Source organism: Xenopus laevis, chromosome 1L, assembly GCF_017654675.1.
Source record: "Xenopus laevis strain J_2021 chromosome 1L, Xenopus_laevis_v10.1, whole genome shotgun sequence".
In the NCBI taxonomy this organism is placed as follows: Eukaryota; Metazoa; Chordata; class Amphibia; order Anura; family Pipidae; genus Xenopus; species Xenopus laevis.
In genome coordinates this window covers 117356782-117378446 of record NC_054371.1, presented here as the reverse complement: position 1 = coordinate 117378446, position 21665 = coordinate 117356782, and the positions used below count along the sequence as shown (strand labels likewise).

The following is a 21665-nucleotide window of genomic DNA, read 5'->3' as shown; positions in this document are numbered from 1 at the left end:
AACACAACATTAAAGAACATAATGAGTGCTTGTTCAGTAGAGGAGCTGCAGGATGTAGTTTTAGGGATATGGTCTAAAGCTCCCCATACACAGGCTGATAAAAGCTGCTGACAGACTAAGTTGGCAGTTTATTGGGCAGTGTTTGGGGCCCTCTGACAGGCACCTACCGTTTGTGATCTGTCTATCGGCCAGGTTTTAAATTCTTTTTAAGATCCTCGGTCCAACAGTCCTTATTCTCCTTGATGTGAGCTGATCGTTGGGCCCTTGATTGGATCAGCACAATATCACCCACCTTAAGGTGGGCAAATCGGGGACTGATTTTGACGCTCTTTTGAAATGACTATGAAGATTTTCATTCATCCAGGTCATGGTATATCTAGTATAGGTCAATCTAAAAACAACTGGACTTGCTGAGTAATCAATGAAGACGTTTCACTACTCATCCGAGCAGCTTCTTCAGTTCAACTGACTGGTGTGTGAAGTTCTCGGCATATAAACTCTTCCACTAGTCTATTTACAATGGCTCATTGTAACTCTTCAAAGAGGTGACATCTGAAGAAATTCACAGAGGTGTTGATTCTGTGTAGTGATGGGCGAATTTGCGCCAGCGTCTCGTTTTTGACGCCGGCGCCCGTTTTTGGCGCCGGCGCCCGTTTTTTGGAAAAAAAAAATTTTGACGCCGGCGAATTTTTGCCGCGAATTTTCGCGGGAGTTTCGCAAATTTATTCGCTGGCGGCGAATCGCGCAAATTCGCCGCAAATTCGCGCCTGGCGAATAAATTCGCCCATCACTAATTCTGTGTAGTTGTGATAGGATTATCCAATTTGTCATGCAACTCCTAGATACAGGTGTTAATTGTGAGAGTTGCATGAATGGATGTGTGAAGTGTTCTGAATCCGCCGGGGTACAGAACAGCATTGTATGTAGCAGACAGATGGTGTCGAAGGCCCCCGCCTCTGTTCAGAGATGGTCTCTCCACCTTGACATGAATCGCCTCTTTCATGCCTCATTCAAACCAGCGGTCTTCTTTATTCAAGATTTGGACCTTGCTATCTTCAAAGGCGTGCCCCTTTTCTTTTAAGTGTAGAAAGACAGCTGAGTCTTGCCCTGTAGAGTTCTCCCTCCTGTGCTGAGCCATTCGCTTGGTGAGCAGTTGTTTTGTCTCCCCAATGTATAGATCTGTGCATTCCTCGCTACACTGGACTCCGAAAACTTCCCACACCAGTCAGTTGAACTGAAGAAGCTGCTCGGATGAGTAGTGAAACGTCTTCATTAATTACAGACATAGAAAAAAAGAAGAAAAATTGATCAATGCACATTCCCTGGGCCCCTGTCATATCAGTAATCTATGCAGATGCATGTATTTACAAAGACAGGGGGTTTTTTAGTTACAAAATTATGATCATAAGATTGATAAGCCACCATACCACGTCAAGGTAAAACCCATATGGCGGTCCCTAACTATTTACCTCTGGTCATAATTTCAAATGCTAAAGCCTCCCGGCATAAGAGCATTACCTGAAAAATAAGGTCTCCCGACCTGGGCATTGGTTTTCATCATAGGGCTTAGTCCTCCCCCGCCATTAGCTTTCAAAGGGGAGAGATAACCTAGACCCCAGCATTGGTTCCATGAGATTAATCCTCCCCCGCTTGCGGCTTTTAAGAGAGAGAAACTGCCCAGACCAACACCCATTTCCAAAGGCATGGTGGCTTATCAATCTTATGATCATAATTTTGTAACTAAAAAACCCCCTGTCTTTGTAAATACATGCATCTGCATAGATTACTGATATGACAGGGGCCCAGGGAATGTGCATTGATCAATTTTTCTTCTTTTTTTCTATGTCTGTAGTTAATTTGGCCAGATCAGTAGCACTTCCAATGTATTTTAGTACATTTTTATTTAGCCATGGAGTGCTCTCACAATTTTTCCTTTTTGTATTTTGTATTGTAGCAGATTTATTCTGTTTGGAAGTTCAGCAGCTATGCTGCAGGCCAGGCTTCCATGTGGTTGTAGCACCCCCATACCTGTCTCTTTAAATGGTGTAACAATGCCTTTGGAAATGGGTGTTGGTCTGGGCAGTTTCTCTCTCTTAAAAGCCGCAAGCGGGGGAGGATTAATCTCATGGAACCAATGCTGGGGTCTAGGTTATCTCTCCCCTTTGAAAGCTAATGGCGGGGGAGGACTAAGCCCTATGATGAAAACCAATGCCCAGGTCGGGAGACCTTATTTTTCAGGTAATGCTCTTATGCCGGGAGGCTTTAGCATTTGAAATTATGACCAGAGGTAAATAGTTAGGGACCGCCATATGGGTTTTACCTTGACGTGGTATGGTGGCTTATCAATCTTATGATCATAATTTTGTAACTAAAAAACCCCCTGTCTTTGTAAATACATGCATCTGCATAGATTACTGATATGACAGGGGCCCAGGGAATGTGCATTGATCAATTTTTCTTCTTTTTTTCTATGTCTGTAGTTAATTTGGCCAGATCAGTAGCACTTCCAATGTATTTTAGTACATTTTTATTTAGCCATGGAGTGCTCTCACAATTTTTCCTTTTTGTCTTCATTAATTACTCAACAAGTCCAGTTGTTTTTAGATTGACCTATACTAGATATCTTTTGAAATGAGTGGATCTCTGCATGTATAGCCACTATTAGGTTGACGGTTGCCCTTGGGAAATCTGCACTACCTGTCGTGACAAATTTCCTGAAAAATACCTTTGTATTTTAGTTAAAAGGAAACGCCACTTCAAGGAGTTGTTCACCTTCCAAACACTTTTTTAGTTCAGTTGTCTTCAGATTGCTAACCAGAAATAAAGACTTGCAAATGCTTTCAATATTTTATTTTTTACTGTTTTTCCAAAATCTAAACCAAACGTTTAAAGGGATCCTGTCATCGGAAAACATGTTTTTTTCAAAACGCATCAGTTAATAGTGCTACTCCAGCAGAATTCTGCACTGAAATCCATTTCTCAAAAGAGCAAATAGATTTTTTTATATTCAATTTTGAAATCTGACATGGGGCTAGACATATTGTCAATTTCCCAGCTGCCCCTGGTCATGTGACTTGTGCCTGCACTTTAGGAGAGAAATGCTTTCTCCTAAAAATCGGTACCATTTTATTAAAAAACCTGATTGTTTGCAGATTTCCCCTTGGCTTTACTCGCTCTGAGTGCTGCAGACACAATTCGATAGATGGTCACAGGCTGCTCTGCAGGGAAACTAACAGTGCTGCCAGAGTTTAGCACCATTAGGAAGGAGGGTGCCGGCGTTGTTTTGCACTGAGGTTAGCAGAGGTTGGCAGAAGTTAGCCAGGTTAGACAAATAAAACATGAAACAACCCTGAACACTCCTTCCCTGCCATTTGAAAGTGCGATCTGTTCCCTGCAGAGCAGGTGGCGACTGTTAGAGAATTGTGTCTGCAGCAGTCAGAGTGAGTAAAGTAAAGTCCAGCAAACAATCAGGTTATTTTATTAAAACAGTACATATTTTTAATGAGAGTATATTATATAGAGGTTTCTTTATATGTAGGGAATAAAAAAAGGGATTTTATTTTTGCCTTTACAACCCCCTTCAGAGATTCTGATTAGCAGGGCCTAAGAAATGTATCAACTAATGTTTCAATCCAGAACAGTTTGCAGAATCTGTGACCCTCCTTCTAGAGCTGTTGTAGCAAGCCACAAGAAAGTGAAAAATTAAACTTTTTAAACTTCAGTTATAGAAAAACTGTCACAAATAAAAAATAGAAAGTAACTGAAAAAAGTGAACTGATAAACCGAAAACAACTGAACTAAAAAAAGTGTTTGAAAGTGAACAACCCTTTACTTTTGTTGACCCTACATTATCATAGTTGTTTTCTGGGCATCACACTGATTACCCAGCACACCAAATCACCTAATTATTGTACAGGCCCAATTGTAAGGACTTTTCCAGCAACAACATGTTCAGGTTGGTCTTTTTTCTTCTTCTCTCTATAGCAAGGGTTCCTTTACCCCAGGACAAACATGCAACCATTATGTTCCTTATCGATGGTCTTTTATAGATCTGGCTTGATAAAAAACATTCTAAATATTAGTATTTCCATTCCTTGTTATTAAATAGTTTGGCATATACATTTATATAGTACATAAAAAGTATTTTTACTTTGCTACTTTTAGTTATATACTTTTTTAGGAGTTTATTAGTAGCAGTATTTTTTAGGTTTCAGGCCTATAGCATGCATAGTTGTTTTCTGTTTTTTCCTTCTTCCCCTCCACACACACATAGCTTCACCCACTTTAAATGCGTTGTCAAAACATTGTAAGATACACCAAGTGATTTTTGAGGTGAGAATTGAGAACAGTGACTCTTCTTGTGTGATGATGTGTCTTCAAACCCATGTTGCCCAGCCTAAAGGGATATTTACTTTCTCTTTTAACATAAAGCTTATTATATTATATTATTACAAGTCTTCATTGTACCTTCAGTGCCTGGGGCCTGGGGTTAATATTAATATCTCTGCACATTGTCTGTTTCCTGCATAGATTTGTTTGTCTTCTTAGACTGAACACTGGTATCCAGTTAGAACATTCATTTTTATGGTTCTACACTGCAGATCACGTTTCATTGACCCTTGTACCAACATATCATAGCGTGGCTCAAAAGGTTCTACTCTTTTATAGTGATACAAAACATTGAATATACTTTACCCTTATTTATTGTTTTGCGTATGGAAGATTAGCTGCTTAGTTGGACAAGGTACAGGCAAGAATCATGACGAAAGCTTGTAAACAGAAACCTTTTGATATCAGAATACCGTTTATTTAAACTCAGTGTACATCCTGCTGTACTTGCCAGTATCTGTGTTCTCAGAACTTAATGTCAATCAGTTTAATGAAATACAAACTGACATGTGACAGCAGTTCCCTTTCTGTCTATCTTCTTTGAATTGCTTTCTGTGTTAGACGGAGAAACTCTAAATGGGATCATTGTTTGACATTTGACTAAGAAAAAAACACAGATTTTTTACTATTAGACCATAACTGTTCGGTATGTGTCAGTCTGTATGACTACATTGTACCTATATTTTACAGTGATAGCTATGGATTACATCATTGTAGAAAATGTTTGTTCCTTGAGCCCTTGAAGATTAGCTGTACCCTTACATTTTCGTGGCAATGTGTTTTGAGTAGAGTGTGATGACATAGATTTATGGTAACTCCCTATAGAATGTTAAAAACTTGGTAGGGGAGTTGTTTCTGCTATGATGAGTTCCATTTTCAGCATAGCTCAGCTAGCTGCAATGCCCTGAGACCATTCAACTTGGGGCCAATCTTTATGGTCTTTTTGTGGATTATTACACTATAGGAGGGCAGTGGGAAGGTTGTAGCCTCCCTTAGGGAAAGTGCTAGCTAAGGCTAAGGTGAAAAAAGCAAGGGAAAATAATCATACATTAGCTTCTAGATAATTCCATTACACAAATACAAAGGGTAAAAAATAGATAGTGACAATTGATTGTGCTACTCTGGAGTCTCTATCCATGTTGGCTATGTTTGGAATAACCATCTGGTATCAAAAATAATCAAGGAATAGTTGCTAAGTGTTCTTTCTGACGTGTCACAAGCTTACCAAGAAATTAACAGCCTATCAGCGTTCTTCTTCCAAGTTTTTGATAAACCAATCGCTTGTCAAGTCAAGGTGGTAGGTAAGACTTTGAATATTTTACTAGGTCATCTCCCTCAACATGATCCTTAATCTTTTACTCCTGGCATAGGTACTTGTAAAATAAATACTGGTATCTCTATTAGAAATTGTCTTAGTAAACAGATATTTATAAAGTAGGTTGGAATATACATTCATAGATCATGAATATATTGACTTAGAGTATTGGTGGTAGGGATGCACAGAATCCAGGATTGGTTTCGGGATTCATCCTTTTTCAGCAGGATTCGACTGAAACCAAGTTAAAATATTGTCAAATATTGTCTGCTCCTCCTCTATGCCATGGGCATAGAGGCGGGCAGACAATTACTTTCACTTTCCATTCAGCACTTACTAGATGTCACTGCTTTTCCCACATTCCCTGTTCTCTTCACCATTTAATTGTGTAGCCAGTGCATGGGGATGGACATCAGGTCCCCCATTCTGGTGCACAAACAAGATTCTGTGATGACGCAAGGCTTGTCTTAAAAACAGTGTCCACAAAATGGCTCCTGCCTGCTTGCTATAATTATGAGTTCCCAGACTGAAGGAAACACGATTCAAATAATTTATATAGTGTAATTAAAGTTCATTTTGCTTGACTGATGTGATAAAATAGGATTATGAATAATTTTTTGGGTGACGGGTCCCCTTTAATATTGGTGAAAGCTCAGCCTAAGGGCCATTATTGATTAGGTATGTGGTGTGCACTTATATACTGTTGTAGATGTTCTTGGAACTATAGCAGCAAGACAATGGGACAATAGTATAATATTTCAATACTCTTATTTTTAATTATAGGGCATATCCATACAGCATAAGCCTTATTGTCAAACCGATTTTTGGGTAATACTGGGATTAAAATGTTAGACTGATTTATGGGTGTATGATTGGATTAAACCATACAGTTAAACTGATATATAGGCAATAGCTGCTGGAGCCAGGAAGTACAAATTATAAATTACATGATCCTTCCTTTCTCATCAGGCCTATTTCTAATCCATCAGGGGAATCTGAGTACTCCTTAAAAGCCCTTTGAAGATGCACTCTGTCTGTATTGCAGACATTCTGAGCTGGCATGGAATTATGCTGTGGTTTAGGTTTTATATGATGGGAATTTTCTTTAAAACATTTTAGAGCTTTCACCTCATTGCAGTCACTCCACCCTGCGTGCCTCCAAATGCATTTGAAAGTGCACTGTAATATCAGTGCAGTGGCTCTACATACTGATTGAAAACTCTGCACTGCACTGATAAGTCCTAATAAGGATAAAACTGACCTGTCATTAGGAATCTGGTCAGCATACTGCTCTGGCTATGCTTGAAAACCCAGTGGCTGAGGTTCTGTCTAAATGAAAATGTTGAGTGGTCCTGAACTGGAAATTCTGCATATATATCAGTATCCCCTCTCATACTGCATCTAACAGTTTTAATTGTTTTTTTAGAATATTTTTACTGACATCCCTGCATGCCCCTTTTGTTACACCAAGAAAATAAAGGTGAGAAATTTATGTAGCCGCTCTGGCAGAGATACTTTGTATCAGCAGATCCCGGAGAAGAGGGAGGCTCCATTGAGCAACTGCACATCCCCTTACCCAACCTTGTGCCTGAACTACCTTGTGCGCTGTCCGATCCATGTAATTGCAGCCTTTGGGTGGTTGTAGCACAGAGGATCTGGTACCGTGATGAAGGGGCCAGTTAGATCATGTATAGGAGTGCCTAGGTTAGCCTAGTGTAACAGACAAATTGTGAGGTGACGTCCTGCCCCTTAGGGTATATGACACTGCATAGGTCCACAATTAGTCTTTTAGGGGAAGTATTGATATTGTTATGTGCTGCATTTAGCACTTACTCTTAAGAATGAGTAAGTGCTAAGTACAACAATAACTGAGTATGGCCAAGCTGATGCTGTATCTTTAATAAACTGTCATTGATTTTACTTTTGACTTAGTGAAACTGGTAATAGCCTTGAGTTTTTTATGTGACTCTGTAATGTAAAAACACTTCATGTTTCTCAAAAATATGTTTTGACAAAAAACAAATTTCCCATAAAGTGTGAACCGCTGTGAAAAAGACTTGGCTTTTCTATACAATAGACAAAGAATACATATTCAGAACAGAATAATGAAAAATTTATTTTATTTAATATGTCTCTTTACAAATAAAGGTCTAGATGGCAAGATGGCAGTTATTTAATTATGACCATAATAAAATGAACACAATGCAGCCAGTCTTGTTAGATCACCTGTTGCTTGCAGAAGGATATATTCTGCTTTCATTATAGTTTTTTTTTGATAAACAATGACTGTACCGTTTGTCCTGCAAATGAAACTGCAAATATTAGCTTTTACTTACAGAAAGAACTAATTGCCTTTTTTTCAAACAAATGAATTCATACTGATTAGATTAACAGCTCGTGCATGAAACAGAATGCCTGGGTGTTCATTTGCACAGAAAATATCAGCATTTGAGCCACCCCTTTAAACATTGAATAAACCCAACAGGATTGTTCATAAATAATAAAATCATCAAGCTCTAAAACTGGCTGTTTCCAAAAGGTTCAATATGTTATTCTGTACAGTTTAAATAATTCTGACAATATACATTCCAATGAATTATTTTCTGGGTCATAAATTCTGTTGGATACGTTATACATGCTGCCGCTATAATTATTATTTATTCTATAATTATTATTTAAAACTCTTGATCGTTTGTCTATTTATAGTGGAATGTATGGCAGAAGGGTGATTAATATAAACAGATTACACTAATTTTGCGTAAACTACTTGATCACAAACCTCTCGTGAGGCTGTTATTGTGTTGGACCTTGTGATTTTTTTTTAAATGATTTATTTCAGTTTGTTAACACAGCTGTAGTTCTGTAATGGGCTTATCTCATATTGTGATTTCACTGTACAGTTATGTAGACGTAGCATTAATCACCCCCTCCTATAGTACTGCTGTCTACTGATGTCATTTTCTTCTCTCCACTAGCTGTAAAATCTTCCCTAGAGGTAGGAAGGGCTGGGCCCAGTGACCCATTTAGCTCAACTTTGCCTTGTACTTGATGTTAACCAACACGGCATAAACATAATTCAGTGGCAATACACTAGGGGGCCCATTTACTTAGCTTGAGTGAAGAAATAGAGGAAAAATAGTTCGAATTTCGAATGGTCGAATATGGCTACTTCGACCATCGAATGGGCTACTTCGACCTTCAACTACGACGTTCGAATCGAACGATTCGAACTAAAAATCGTTCGACTATTCAACCATTCGATAGTCGATGTACTGTCTTTTTAAAAAAATCTTCGACCCCCTAGTTCGCCACCTAAAACCTACTGAAGCCAATGTTAGCCTATGGGGAAGGTCCCCATAGGCTTCCTAACAATTTTCTGATCGAAGGAATATCCTTCGATCGATGGATTAAAATCCTTCGAATCGTTCCATCGGATGATAATTCCTTCGATCGTTTGATCGTAGGAATAGCGGTAAATCTTGAAGTCGATGGATTTTACTTAGACGGTCGAATATCGAGGGTGTATTTAACCCTCGATATTAGACCCTAGGTAAATGTGCCCCTAGTAGTTTTAAATGCACAAATGCTCTTTAGTGGTACGGTGCCCCAATCTATGGAAAACCTCAGCTCCCAGACATTTTGTATCATCCCATTGCAAATTGTATGTATAATGTAGAAATATATTTGCAGGCAGTGTGCCAGCTCTTTTAGGGGTATTTATAATACCCCTTGCAAGGGCAATTGAAGGCTGAAAAGAAAAACTGAAGTAGTCAATCTTTTAGTCTGTGTTTTATTATTATTATTATTGTTTTTTTATTTAATTTAGAGTTAAATTTAGATTTTCCAGTAAAAAGATTATCATATTATCTAATTGTTTTTTCCCCCACTGCCTCCCCCAAACAGGCAAAAAATGGCATTAGTGTAGGTTGCAGGATATAGCAGTATCTTGACATACCTAGTGCTAAATCTGCAGGAAGAATTCCAGCATGTCATTCCTTGTTAGCTTCTTTATGTATGTTTCATAGCTTAGTCGCTTCATATAACAACAGATTTCCTTTCCACTTTGAGCCTCATTTTCTGCTATTGCTATTATACAGACATGAAAACTGTTGCTGGCCATGTTTTACCTCTCAGTGCGCTTCGGATATTTAACAGGATGTCACCCAGACATAAAAATCTGTATAATAAAAGTCCTTTTTGAAATTAAACATGAAATCCAAATTCTTTTTTTTTTAAAGCATTCATAGCTGTTGTAAACTCATTTAAAAATCTCAGCCGTCAATCAAATATTGCCAGCCCCTCCTCTATGCCTTATGCATAATTAGGAAATTACTTTTACTTTCCATTCAGCACTTACTAGTAGGGTTGGACAAATTTGACCCGTTTCGCTTTGCCAAAAATTTGCCGCCAGCGAAATGTTGCTGACGCCCATACAAGTCTATGGGCGACATTTTCACAGCGAAACATGGCGAAAAAATTCACCCATCCCTACTTACTAGGTGTCACTGCACTCTCAACATCCCCCCCCTGCTCTCTTCACTATTTAATTGTGTAGTCAGGGCATGGGGATGTATAATAGGTCCCCCATTCTGGTGCAGAAACCAGATTCTGAGATGATGCAAGGCTTATCTTAATAACAGTGTCCACAAAATGGCTCCTTTGATATCTTTACGAGTTTCCATTCCGAAGGAAACAAGATTCAAAAAATTTATATAGTGTCATTAAAGTTCATTTAATCTAACATGATAAAATAGGATTTGGAATATTTTTTTTTTTTTTCTGGTGAAGGGTCCCCTTTAAACAACAGTAGTAAGAGCATTAGCGAGACATGACCCAAATGAGAAGAATGGTCCAGCTACCTATTCTAAACATTGAGTGATAAGCACAAATAATGTATTTCTTACCGGATTATTTCTTCTAAGTAATTGCAAATGTAATTAAAAATACATTTTCACGAATATATTATTATATATCTTTGTACTGTGTTCTTTAGAGAGAGTGGGGGGGTATGAGTACAGCCTTATGTGCAGAATTCCCTCTCAAAATTCCTTTGCCATTGCCTATGTCTCTGCATAACCAACATATCGGTTACTCCCCAGCTAGGTAGGCAACTAAAAACTTTGTATATCTAGTTATAGACATAAGTCATTTGGGGAGTAAAGAAATATACATGGGTTTTATCAATGATCTGCAGTCAATATCTGGCAGGGTGTCAGCATTTGGTACAGTTTTGATCCTGTTCTTTATTGTTTTAGTTTTCTGTTAGCTAACCCCAGCACAAATTAAGTTGCATGAGCCCATGTTTTACTATGTATGTAATATGTTTACAATACAGAGTTTGCAGATACCATGGCAACATGACAGGTTAAACTGTTTTAAACTCTATCAATGTAAACATCAAGGGGCTGATTCACTAAGCTCGAGTGAAGGATTCGAATGAAAAATACTTCGAATTTCGAAGTATTTTTTGGGTACTTCGACCATCGAATTGGTTAAATTCGTTCGAAGTCGAACGAAATCGAACGAATCGAACGAAAAATCGTTCGACTATTCGACCATTCGATAGTCGAAGTACTTGCCCTTTAAAAAAAACTTCGACCCCCTACTTCGGCAGCTAAAAGCTACCGAAGTCAATGTTAGCCTATGGGGAAGGTCCCCATAGGCTTGCCTGTGATTTTTTGATCGAAGGATTTTCCTTCGATCGTTGGATTAAAATCCTTCGAATCGTTCGATTCGAAGGATTTAATCGTTCGATCGAACTGAAAATCCTTCGATCGATCGATCGCAGGATCAGCGCTAAATCCTTCGACTTCGATATTCGAAGTCGAAGGATTTCAATCCGAGGGTCGAATTTCGAAGTATTTTTAACTTCGAAATTCGACCCTTAGTGAATCGGCCTCCAACTGTTTAGTGAGTGAAGCGCACAAGGGATTTGTCTTATGACAACTTGAATCTTTCACAAACTGCAAAAATGCCTTTGAAATATTTTAATCAGGAGCAAAGTAAAAATAGTCATTGGGTAATAATGAATACATGTAAAACCCATACATTTGAAATGCAACATCTGGTTATGTATACAGTTACCCGTCTTCTTATGACTAGAATGTATTTCCAGAAAGGAGTGGAAACCTGGTTTTCATTGAAGGAAGCCCCCACAACTCATGAAAGACACAATATATAATTTAAGAAGGATTACGTTAAGATGAGATACATATTGTAAAAGGAAAAAAAAAAAGGGACCTTGTTAAAGGAGAAGGAAAGCTACCGAAGCAGTTGATTAGATAAGCCACAATATAGCAAACTATGAGACTATATTTATTCTGCAGAATTCTTTACCATACCTGAGTATACAGCACTAGAAGCTCTCAATGGGGCTCATTTATAAACTTCACGCAAAGTGAATATATTTGCCCTGCGCATGGTTATATTTATAAAGCTGAATAAGTGTGGTGCAAACAGAATTGCGAATTTCACAATGCGAATGTCTATAAGAGCTTTTTAAATATGTCAAAAATCGCAAATTGCAAATATTTATGTGCACATCCTACGACTGAATTACGCCACAACTTTGGTGGCGGAGAAAATATTCACAAAACAGTTTTGCAAATTGAAAATTTAAGTTGCTGTCAACGCTATTTTCATACAACCTCGCACAGTGGGCGCACTCACGCAAACACCCATCTCATTTGTGAGCCATTTGCAAAAATGTATTCTCAATTCGAATTCTTAAAAACCAGAATGACGGGCACAGCAGTGCAATTTTTTAGCAGTCAGAAAAAAACATGGGCAATACAACCATTTGCAAATAAATATGCGCTGCACGAACTTCATAAATGACCCCCTCTGTTTGTTTAGGATAGCAGTTTTTATATTAGCTTGGTGTGCCTGAGTCTCTCCCTGCTCACACATAGCTATGGGCTCAGATTACAGCAGGAAGGGGGGAAAAGGGATGGGAGAGGAGCAAACTGAGCATGCTCAAGCTCTTGCCCTGGAGGTTTATGCTGAAAACAGGAAGTCTGATACAAAAGCCCATGTATACACAATAGAAGGAAAGCAATGTGGTGCAGCATTACTTTGAGGGTTTACTTGTGTATTTATATAGACATTTCTGATAAAGCTTACTTAATTGTAGCCTTTCCTTCTCCTTTAAACTGAAGGAGAATTCAGAACCGTACTTGAAAAAAAATATTTTTTTCTGTTTCTATTGAATTAGTTTAGACCACATAGAATTCTTGTGTGTTTGGCAGGATTCTACTGAATGAGCTTCAGGTTCAAATAATTGATTTAAAGGGCACCTGTTCTTCACCTTTAAATTAACTTTTAGTATAGTAGACGTAGAGAGTGATATTCCGAGACAATTTGCAATTGGTTTTTATTTTTTATTATTTGTGGTTTTTGTGTTATGTGGCTTTTTATTCAGCAGCTCCCCAGTTTGCAAATTCAGCAATCTGGTTGCTAGGGTCCAAATTACCCTAGCAACCATGCATTGATTTGAATAATCGACTGGAATATGAATAGGATATGCCCTGAATAGAAAGATGAGTCATAAAAAGTAGCAATAACAATACATTTGTAGACTTACAGAACGTTTGTTTTTTAGATGGGGTCAGCGACCCCCATTTGAAAGCTGGAAAGAGTCAGAAAAAGAAGGCAAATTATTCAAAAAACATAACAAAGAAAAAATGAAGGTCAATTGAAAAGTTGCTTAGAATTAGCCATTCAAGAACATACCAAAAGTTAACTTAAAGGTGAATCACCCTTTTAATTAAGCAAAATATACTTTACTTAAACTAAAGAAATTATTTGAATTGTGTTTTCTAATTATTTGTAATCTAATTCTTTGCATTATATCATACATTGGAATACAAATATAGTCAATGATGTTAAATAAATTGCAATGAACCCCCTATTTAAGTTCTGTTGCATCCAACTGATTCATAAGTCAGACAGTTAGCTGAACGGGGTCCCTCTGTATGCCATTAAAGTGTCTCATGATCTCAAGATAAAAGTTCTCTTGGTCTGTTAGAGAACACATCTAAAAAACATCATCATGAAGACCAAGATGCTATTAAAACAAGTCCTGAATTAATAGTACATGCATGGTATCCCACTGATCTTCACTGAAAGTTCATATACTAATGGTTATTTCGGGAATCAGGGTAGAAAATGCCATCTGACAATCACCATGTTGGTCAGTTCACTATTTCTGCTGTTGCTTCATTCATGTACTTTGCAGTATGAACAATAGGAGGATGGCCATACCATGTGTAGTCCCTTTTACGCTTCCTGACTGTATGGCCTTTGCAGAGAGTGTACCTGGTGGGCCCATGTAGGTTTAGGTTTATATTGATGGCCTCGATTTAAAGGAATTGTTCAGTGTAAAAATAAAAACTAGGCTGTTTTATAATAAATAATGTTTCTAATATAGTTAGTTAGCCAAAAATGTAATGTATAAAGGCTGGAGTGACTGGATGTCTAACATAACAGCCAGAACACTACTTCCTGCTTTGTAGCTCTCTTGGTTTCCACTGATTGGTTACCAGGCAGTAGCCAATCAGTGACTTGAGGGGGGGGGTCACATGGGTAATAACTATTTGCTTTTGAATCTGAGCTGAATGCTGAGGATCAATTGCAAACTCACTGAGCAGTTATGTCCCATGTGGCCCCCCTTAAAGTCGCTGACTAACTCATAGTTATAGAGCTGAAAAGCAAGTAGTGTTCTGTTATGTTAGACATTCAATCACCCCAGCCTTTATAGATTACATCTTTGGCTAACTAATTATATTAGAACAATTTTTTATTTTGCACAGCCTATCTATTTACCCAATTTTTATACTGAAATGTTCCTTTAAAGCCTAATATAGTAAACACAGAGATGAGTGCAACAACCTCCTGAATAGTCTTGGTATAGACTGCAACTGGAGTGCTACTGCTTACATGTACAGTATAGGTAGTCATTGTTTCAGGCCATAGCTACCCCAGGCTAAATAAGGGTCTGTTTTTTGATGCATGCCTCACCACCAGCTGGTCAGTGATACCCACTACAACAAAAAATGAACTGTATTAATATAAAAGTAGTTCTGAATGACAGTAATTATACTGTTAATTTCATTTTTCCTTCAGGAAACCTGTTGGACCAGATTTGTGTCAGAAGTGAACACTTTTTAAACTCCTATACATGTAGCAACTCTAAAAACTCTCAACTATGTCTCTAGTCCTTGACATTTAGTCTGTATCTCATATTTTTCAACATGTAGTGTTACCAGCCCTTTGCCCTGCTTGTTGAAGCAGCTGAGTTATCTCAGGAATGACATTTTGCTCAGACCTGTCTGCCAGTACGATCAATTCTTTTTTCATTTTTTTAATCATTTAACCCAAATAAATCCCTCCTCCTACTTCTACTGACACACCTTTAAAACATTTACAGCAAGCAAACCATATTTATTACATTTCCATTTAAATAAACAGAGAAAATAGCAAGGCATAAATGAGTGCCGCCCTCCCCAGATTATTGCTTCTCTGAGGAATCCTCTCCTCAAAAATTAATTGTTCACATAATACTAGAAAATATAATTTTAGCAATTTTGAAATATGTTTGATTTTTCAAAAACGTCAATTGTTTTAGGGTTATTTGTATGCATTTGCTGTCAAAAGCGGTGTATGTTGATTCCTTTATGTTCTCTGGGCCTGACTCATAAAACAGAATTCAGGTCTTATTATTTATTATTATTTAGCTTTTATTAGTTGACTTGCAACATTGTTTCAACAGTCAGAGCTAGACATACACTGCTTTTTAAAACAATTACATGTACAGGTATGGGACCTGTTATCCAGAATGCTTGGGACCCGGGGTTTTCCAGATAACGGATCTTTCGGTAATTTGGATCTTAATACCTTAAGTGTACTAGAAAATCATGTAAATATTAAATGAAGCCAATAGGTTTGTTTTGCTTCCAATAAGGATTAATTATATATTTGTTTGGATCAAGTTTAAGGTACTATTTTATTATTACAGTGAAAAAGGAAATCATTTTTAAAAATTCTGATTGAATCAAACCTAGCACCATTTTTTCTTACTGTACATTAGAGTTTATGGGCGTTTTTTTAGGGATGCACAGAATCCAGGAGGATTCAGCCAGGATTCTGGCTTTTTCAGCAGGATTCAGATTCGGCCGAATCCTTCTGCCCAACCAAACAGAATCAGAATCCTAATTTGCATATGCGAGGGAAATCTCGTGACTTTTTGTCACAAAACAAGGAAGTAAAAAAAATTTTTTGCATATGCAAATTATCATTCAGATTGGGTTCGGTATTCGGCCAAATCTTTTCACCAAGGATTTGGGAGTTCCAAAATAATGGATTCGATGCATCCCTAGTTATTTTGCAAAATATAACAAAATATAGTTACATTGTTTTAGTGAGGCTAGCTGAGGAGGTGGGCAGGACTTAAAGGAGAAGGAAACCTAGTCGGCGCAAAAACCCTCCCCCCCTCCCGTGTGTTGCCCACCCTCCCTCCTCCCCCCTGGCCTACCCGTCCCGCTGGGCAAATGCCCCTAACTTGTTACTTACCCTTCTGCGCAGGTCCAGTCCACGGAGTTTACAGACGACATCTTCTTCCACGCAATCTTCTTCCTGCTTTGAACGGAGTTTTGGTGAATGCGCAGTAGGAGCATGCGCCAAAAGTCATGAAGTTTTCCGATTTCGTGACTTTTGGCGCATGCGCAGTAGATCGTACCAGCGAAATGCTCCTATTGCGCATGTGCCGGTCAAAGCAGGAAGAAGATCGCTTGGAAGAAGATGGCGTCGGTGAACTCCGTAGACTGGACCTTCTTTTGCTGAAAGAAGATTGGAGGAAGGTTCCAGATAAGTAATTGTGCAAAGCATAATTTATGCAGCCTAGAATCAGCCCAGTGTGACCATAGACATACCCCCATGTGTAATAAAAGGCACTACATTTGCCCAGGAGCAGTAACCCATAGCAACCAATAAGATGGTTGCTTTTAAATAGGTGACTGGTAAAGTCTACCTGCTGATTGGTTGCTATGGGTTACTGCTCCTGGGCAAACTTAGAGCATTTTGGGCCAGATTCCATACCTCCCAGCATCTTTGAAATAGAAAGAAGGACAGTGTAGAAAAATAGTTTGACCACGCCCATTTTGTGACCACACCCCCTAATTACCATGTTCATTTTACAAAATGTGTCAGGTTATGAGCGTTTGAACATGTTTCTGTGTGTTATTACTGTTTTGCTAATGAAGGTGAATTGCCCTTTAAGCTGCAAGTCAGTTTCCCCAGGAGACCTGCTTATCTTAAATTGTTACAATTACTTATTTGCTTATCTTAAATTGTTACAAAAGTATTCAAGTGGCCTGGTGGCTGTTCTAGGCTCCCTCCAAAAACCAATTAATATAGAAATGTTGTATCTTTTTTTGGCTCTTCAGTGCAGGAGATCAAAGAGAAAGTCGGGACATTTCAGTAACAATCTGGGACTGTGGATTGAGCTGTCAAAATCGGGACTGTCCAGCTAAAAACGGGACAATTTGGAGGTATGAGATTCAATTCAGTGAGAAGTCACGAATGAGATTCAATTTGAGATGCAATTCATGCCAGAAAAACATCTCACTATTACATGGGAAAAAACTGGAACTGAATTAGGAGAAAAGTTTTTTCTCCTCAAATTGAATCTCGTCCATAACTTTCCAAGTGCTAAACCATGAGATACCTTTTTCTCACTGAATTGAATCTGGCTTATTATTACATAACTCCCTTAATGCTTTACTGAAAGCAGTTTTTCATTCTAAAATAATTCAGTTTTCTTTAAAAGTACTTACCTTATTTAATATTGTATTTTTAGCATCTGAAAGCTAAACACAATTTAAACTTTTCCTGGGGTTTGATTACTAACCTGTTCATGAATCACCTTTCTTTACGTAAGTGCTATAATGTTGAGTGCTTGGTTACAAAACATACACGAAATGAGAAAACAAATAAACATTGTGGTTTTTGGCTATGAAAGAATGCAGTAATTAACAAAGTGACTCCGGCCAACAAAAGCTTCAGAAAGTAGGTGATCTATTTACAAAATTTTTGAGTGTGTTGAAAGACAAAAAGCTTATGTTTTTATCCAGAAAAGGTTGCATAAACGAGAAAGCCATACATGCACATTCATGGATACTCGGCATGCATTGAGTTTCACTATGCGTGAGCTCTGCAGATCTTTGGAAATAAAAAAAAAAAGACCCGGGGGTAGGATTATGTGACTTGGTTGGCAAGAACAGCGAGTGCTGATTAAGCAAACACTGAAGTAACAAGGCGATACCCTGGGGTCACAAGTATATCTCAGCAAGGTCTGTTTACTTTACAAGCTCATTACTCCTCTGCATGGTCTTACTGTTGTGCAAGAACAATCTCTACCGCTGCAGTTTTAAAGGGGAAATATATTATATATTATTTGTTTCCACTGACACAGACAGATAGTGTGAGTGTGTAGTTTGTTGTATAGAGGAACTCTCATTTCCAAATGTTTGTTTCAAACCAAAGAGTAGAAGATGGTTTACTATATACTTGGGTGAGACATTTTCCATAAACAACAACAATTAGCACCTTCTTATATCCTGTTATTAATGCAGTCTATGGTGAGAGATAAGCAGCATGATGGGGAGGCCCATTTATCCCAGGTTGAATTTCGAATTCATGTGAGCTTTTTTTTAACTCTAATAAAATCGTACATACTCTAAATTCGATGTACATATGTATGTACATACGTACGCAGAGCCAGGTCGTTGGCCTTGGTTGCCCACAGTCCTGGTAGGCCCCAGGTGCCAAGTTCAATGCTGATGACAACAGAAAGTACTCTAGGGCTCATTTACAAAAATAAGTGCAGGACTCACAGAGCTTTGCACACATATTAAATGACTATTTTATCAATAATCAATGTTACTTTATGTAACAATACACACAAGTACCTGTAGTACTGTGGCAAAGAGAAGGAAAGTATTTTTGCACCCCAAGTGATTGTATTTACTTACTTGAAACCCCAGGCCGGTGTTCCTATCAGCAGGGGTTATTCCAGTGAGCACCACGGAGCGATCCTCTTCCGGCTTCTTCTTTCATCAAATTTTCCGGGGCAGACGTATGTGCAGTAGAACGAAATAGCTGACTTTTTAGTTAAAGTTTGGCTTTTCGCTCTACTGTGCATGTGCAGCCCCACGAAGAAAAAGGAAGGCGGAAGAGGATCAATTAGTGGTGCTCACTGGAAGAACCCCGGGGCGGTGCAGTTTTCTGCTGGGGTTTCAAGTAAGTAAATACATTCACTTGGGGTGCCTAATATTTGCCACCCCTAAGTGCAGGAACACTTTACATCTCCTTTAAAAGAGAAGGAAAGGCTGGAGACACTTGGGGGTGCCAAACGTTAGGCACCCCCAAGTGATTGTAGCGACTTACCAAAAACCCAGGGCCGGTGCTCCTATCAGGAGAAATCTGCACCGGCCCCGGGTTATAGGAGCGAGCACCACGGAGATATCTACTTCCGTCTTCGTGCAGCTGCGCATTTCCCCGGACTGATGCATGCGCATTTGAACGAAAAAGCCGACTTTAAAGTTAAAGTTCGGCTTTTAGTTCTAATGCGCATGTGCAGCTGCGCGAAGACGGAAGTAGATCTCTCCATGGTGCTCGCTCCTATAACCCGGGCCAGTGCAGATTTCTCCCGATAGGAGCACCGGCCCTGGGTTTTTGGTAAGTCGCTACAATCACTTGGGGGTGCCTAATGTTTGGCACCCCCAAGTGTCTCCAGCCTTTCCTTCTCCTTTAAGTGAAATATATACATTTGCAAGCATAATGATTATTTAATGAAATACAATCCTAAACCTAAAAGATATTTTATCTGCGGTATGTTTTATTTCTAAGCATTGAAATTCAAAATTCATTTTTCTAAAGTGAAACTGTATTTTGAGGTAGCAGCTGTGTGCTATGGTAAATAATGTTGGCCTATCCTTCCAAGAATGTTTCTCCAGGAAGCTCAGGTTAGCTGAATCACTCTCAGATTAAATATATGAATAGTTAGATTGAGATAAGGGCTTTGATTGGACTATTGTGGATAGATGAACTTCAGCCTTTTTTGCAGACTGAAACATGTTATCTTGTACTGTTTCCCTATATTTCCATGTATTATTTTTTCTATACAACAAGATACCCATTGCCTTCTGATGAAAAGCAGCCTCAAGCACTATGCTACCACCTCTATAATTCTCTGTAGGTATAAGAGAGAAGTGCAAAACATTGTCATGCGTGGAAGGATGGAACAAGAGAAGCCATTATGCAAGTGAAAGCACATATGGAGTTTGACTACATGTTTATTTGAATATGTAACTCTTGTATGAAGAAGTACATTTATAAAATAGAGATAAACATTGATTGCTTGGAGGTCATTTGAAAATAACACATTAAGGACCATTTATGTGTGAAAGTCAAGAATGACACTCAGTGATGACTACCTGATTTGTATATATACATAATAGGCCATTGCGTTCCCGTTGTTCCTTAGAGAGCAGATTTATCAAAATGTGAGTTTAACGTTTAATAAATAAAAACTCACCCACTTTCTATTCATTCCTATGGGATTCTCAGAACTGTAATCAAGTTCAGTCTTTCACCCATTGATAAATACAATTCTAAAAATCCCATAGGAATGAAAAGAACATGGGTGAGTTTTTATTTATTAAACTCACATTTTGATAAATCTGCCCCTACCCACACTTTGGGGCAGATTCATTAAGGGTCGAATTTCGAAGTTAAAAATACTTCGAAATTCGACCCTCGAATTGAAATCCTTCGACTTCGAATATCGAAGTCGAAGGATTTAGCGCTAATCCTGCGATCGATCGATCGAAGGATTTTTCGCTCGATCGAACGATTAAATCCTTCGAATCGAACGATTCGAACGATTTTAATCCAACGATCGAAGGAAAATCCTTCGATCAAAAAAAGGTTAGCAAACCTATGGGGACCTTCCCCATAGGCTAACATTGACTTCGGTAGGTTTTATCTGCCGAAGTAGGGGGTCGAAGTTTTTTTTAAAGGGAAAGTACTTTGACTATCGAATGGTCGAATAGTCGAACGATTTTTACTTCGATTCGTTCAATTTCGTTCGAATTCGAACGAATTTAACCAATTCGATGGTCGAAGTACCCAAAAAATACTTCGAAATTCGAAATTTTTTCATTCGAATCCTTCACTCGAAGTTAGTGAATCTGCCCCTTTACATTTAGGTTGTTTCTCGTTCCCTAGCTAGCAAAGAATGAAACTGTTCTACAGGAAAAAGCACAAGTCTCAACCAGGATGGAGAAACTTAATACATGTTAAATCCACTTCTTATTTATTTAGTTCTCACTTTCTTTCTAAAAGAAATAGGATTGAGAAGACAGCTGTTCAAGTCTAACCACAGTAATTTGTAACAACCACAGAGGCGGTTAGTGGAATTCCCAGCTATGCCTAGATGCACAGGTCATGAAACCTAGAAACCTAGAAACCAGAATGGCTCAGCATGGTGGTACTAAAGCTGGCCACAGACCCAAAGATCGGATTGTACGAATCAACGTACGATCGGACTTCCCCATCTCCCGACCTGCCACTCACCATTCAGATCAAATAAAGTACAAAAGAACTGATCAGCCGATATTCTGCCCCTGACAGCAATCGTACGAATGTTATGTCCGACCAAAGCTAGTGACAGTCTCCCTCTGAAAATCTTACGATCGGCAATACATGCAGAGATATTACCCGCAGCCAACTGAAATCCTTTAACCTGTCCGATCGACCAAGCGACCGATCTCCGCCAGACGAAAAATGTCGGGACTCTCCACACACGGTCTGAAAATCGCATGAATCCTCAACAGCTTTAGTGTCTGCTGCTCACAAAAAGTCACAAAATAGCTCCAAACCTTCTGATCCCCAATCTCATAAT

The 21665-nt window shown here is 38.6% G+C and overlaps 1 protein-coding gene across 4 annotated transcripts in view; it reads left to right on the top strand.

Annotated features, from left to right (window-relative positions):
* The window catches only part of coro2a.L (coronin 2A L homeolog), an 89914-nt gene that overhangs the window by 39054 nt on the left and 29195 nt on the right, over positions 1-21665 (top strand). Inside the window, 1 exon segment of one of the 4 annotated variants that reach the window (NM_001091471.1) lies at positions 2151-2238. The exons of 1 other annotated variant lie outside the window; for it this stretch is intronic. The gene's annotated coding sequence lies outside the window, so the exon portion shown is untranslated. 4 annotated transcript variants of the gene reach the window in all.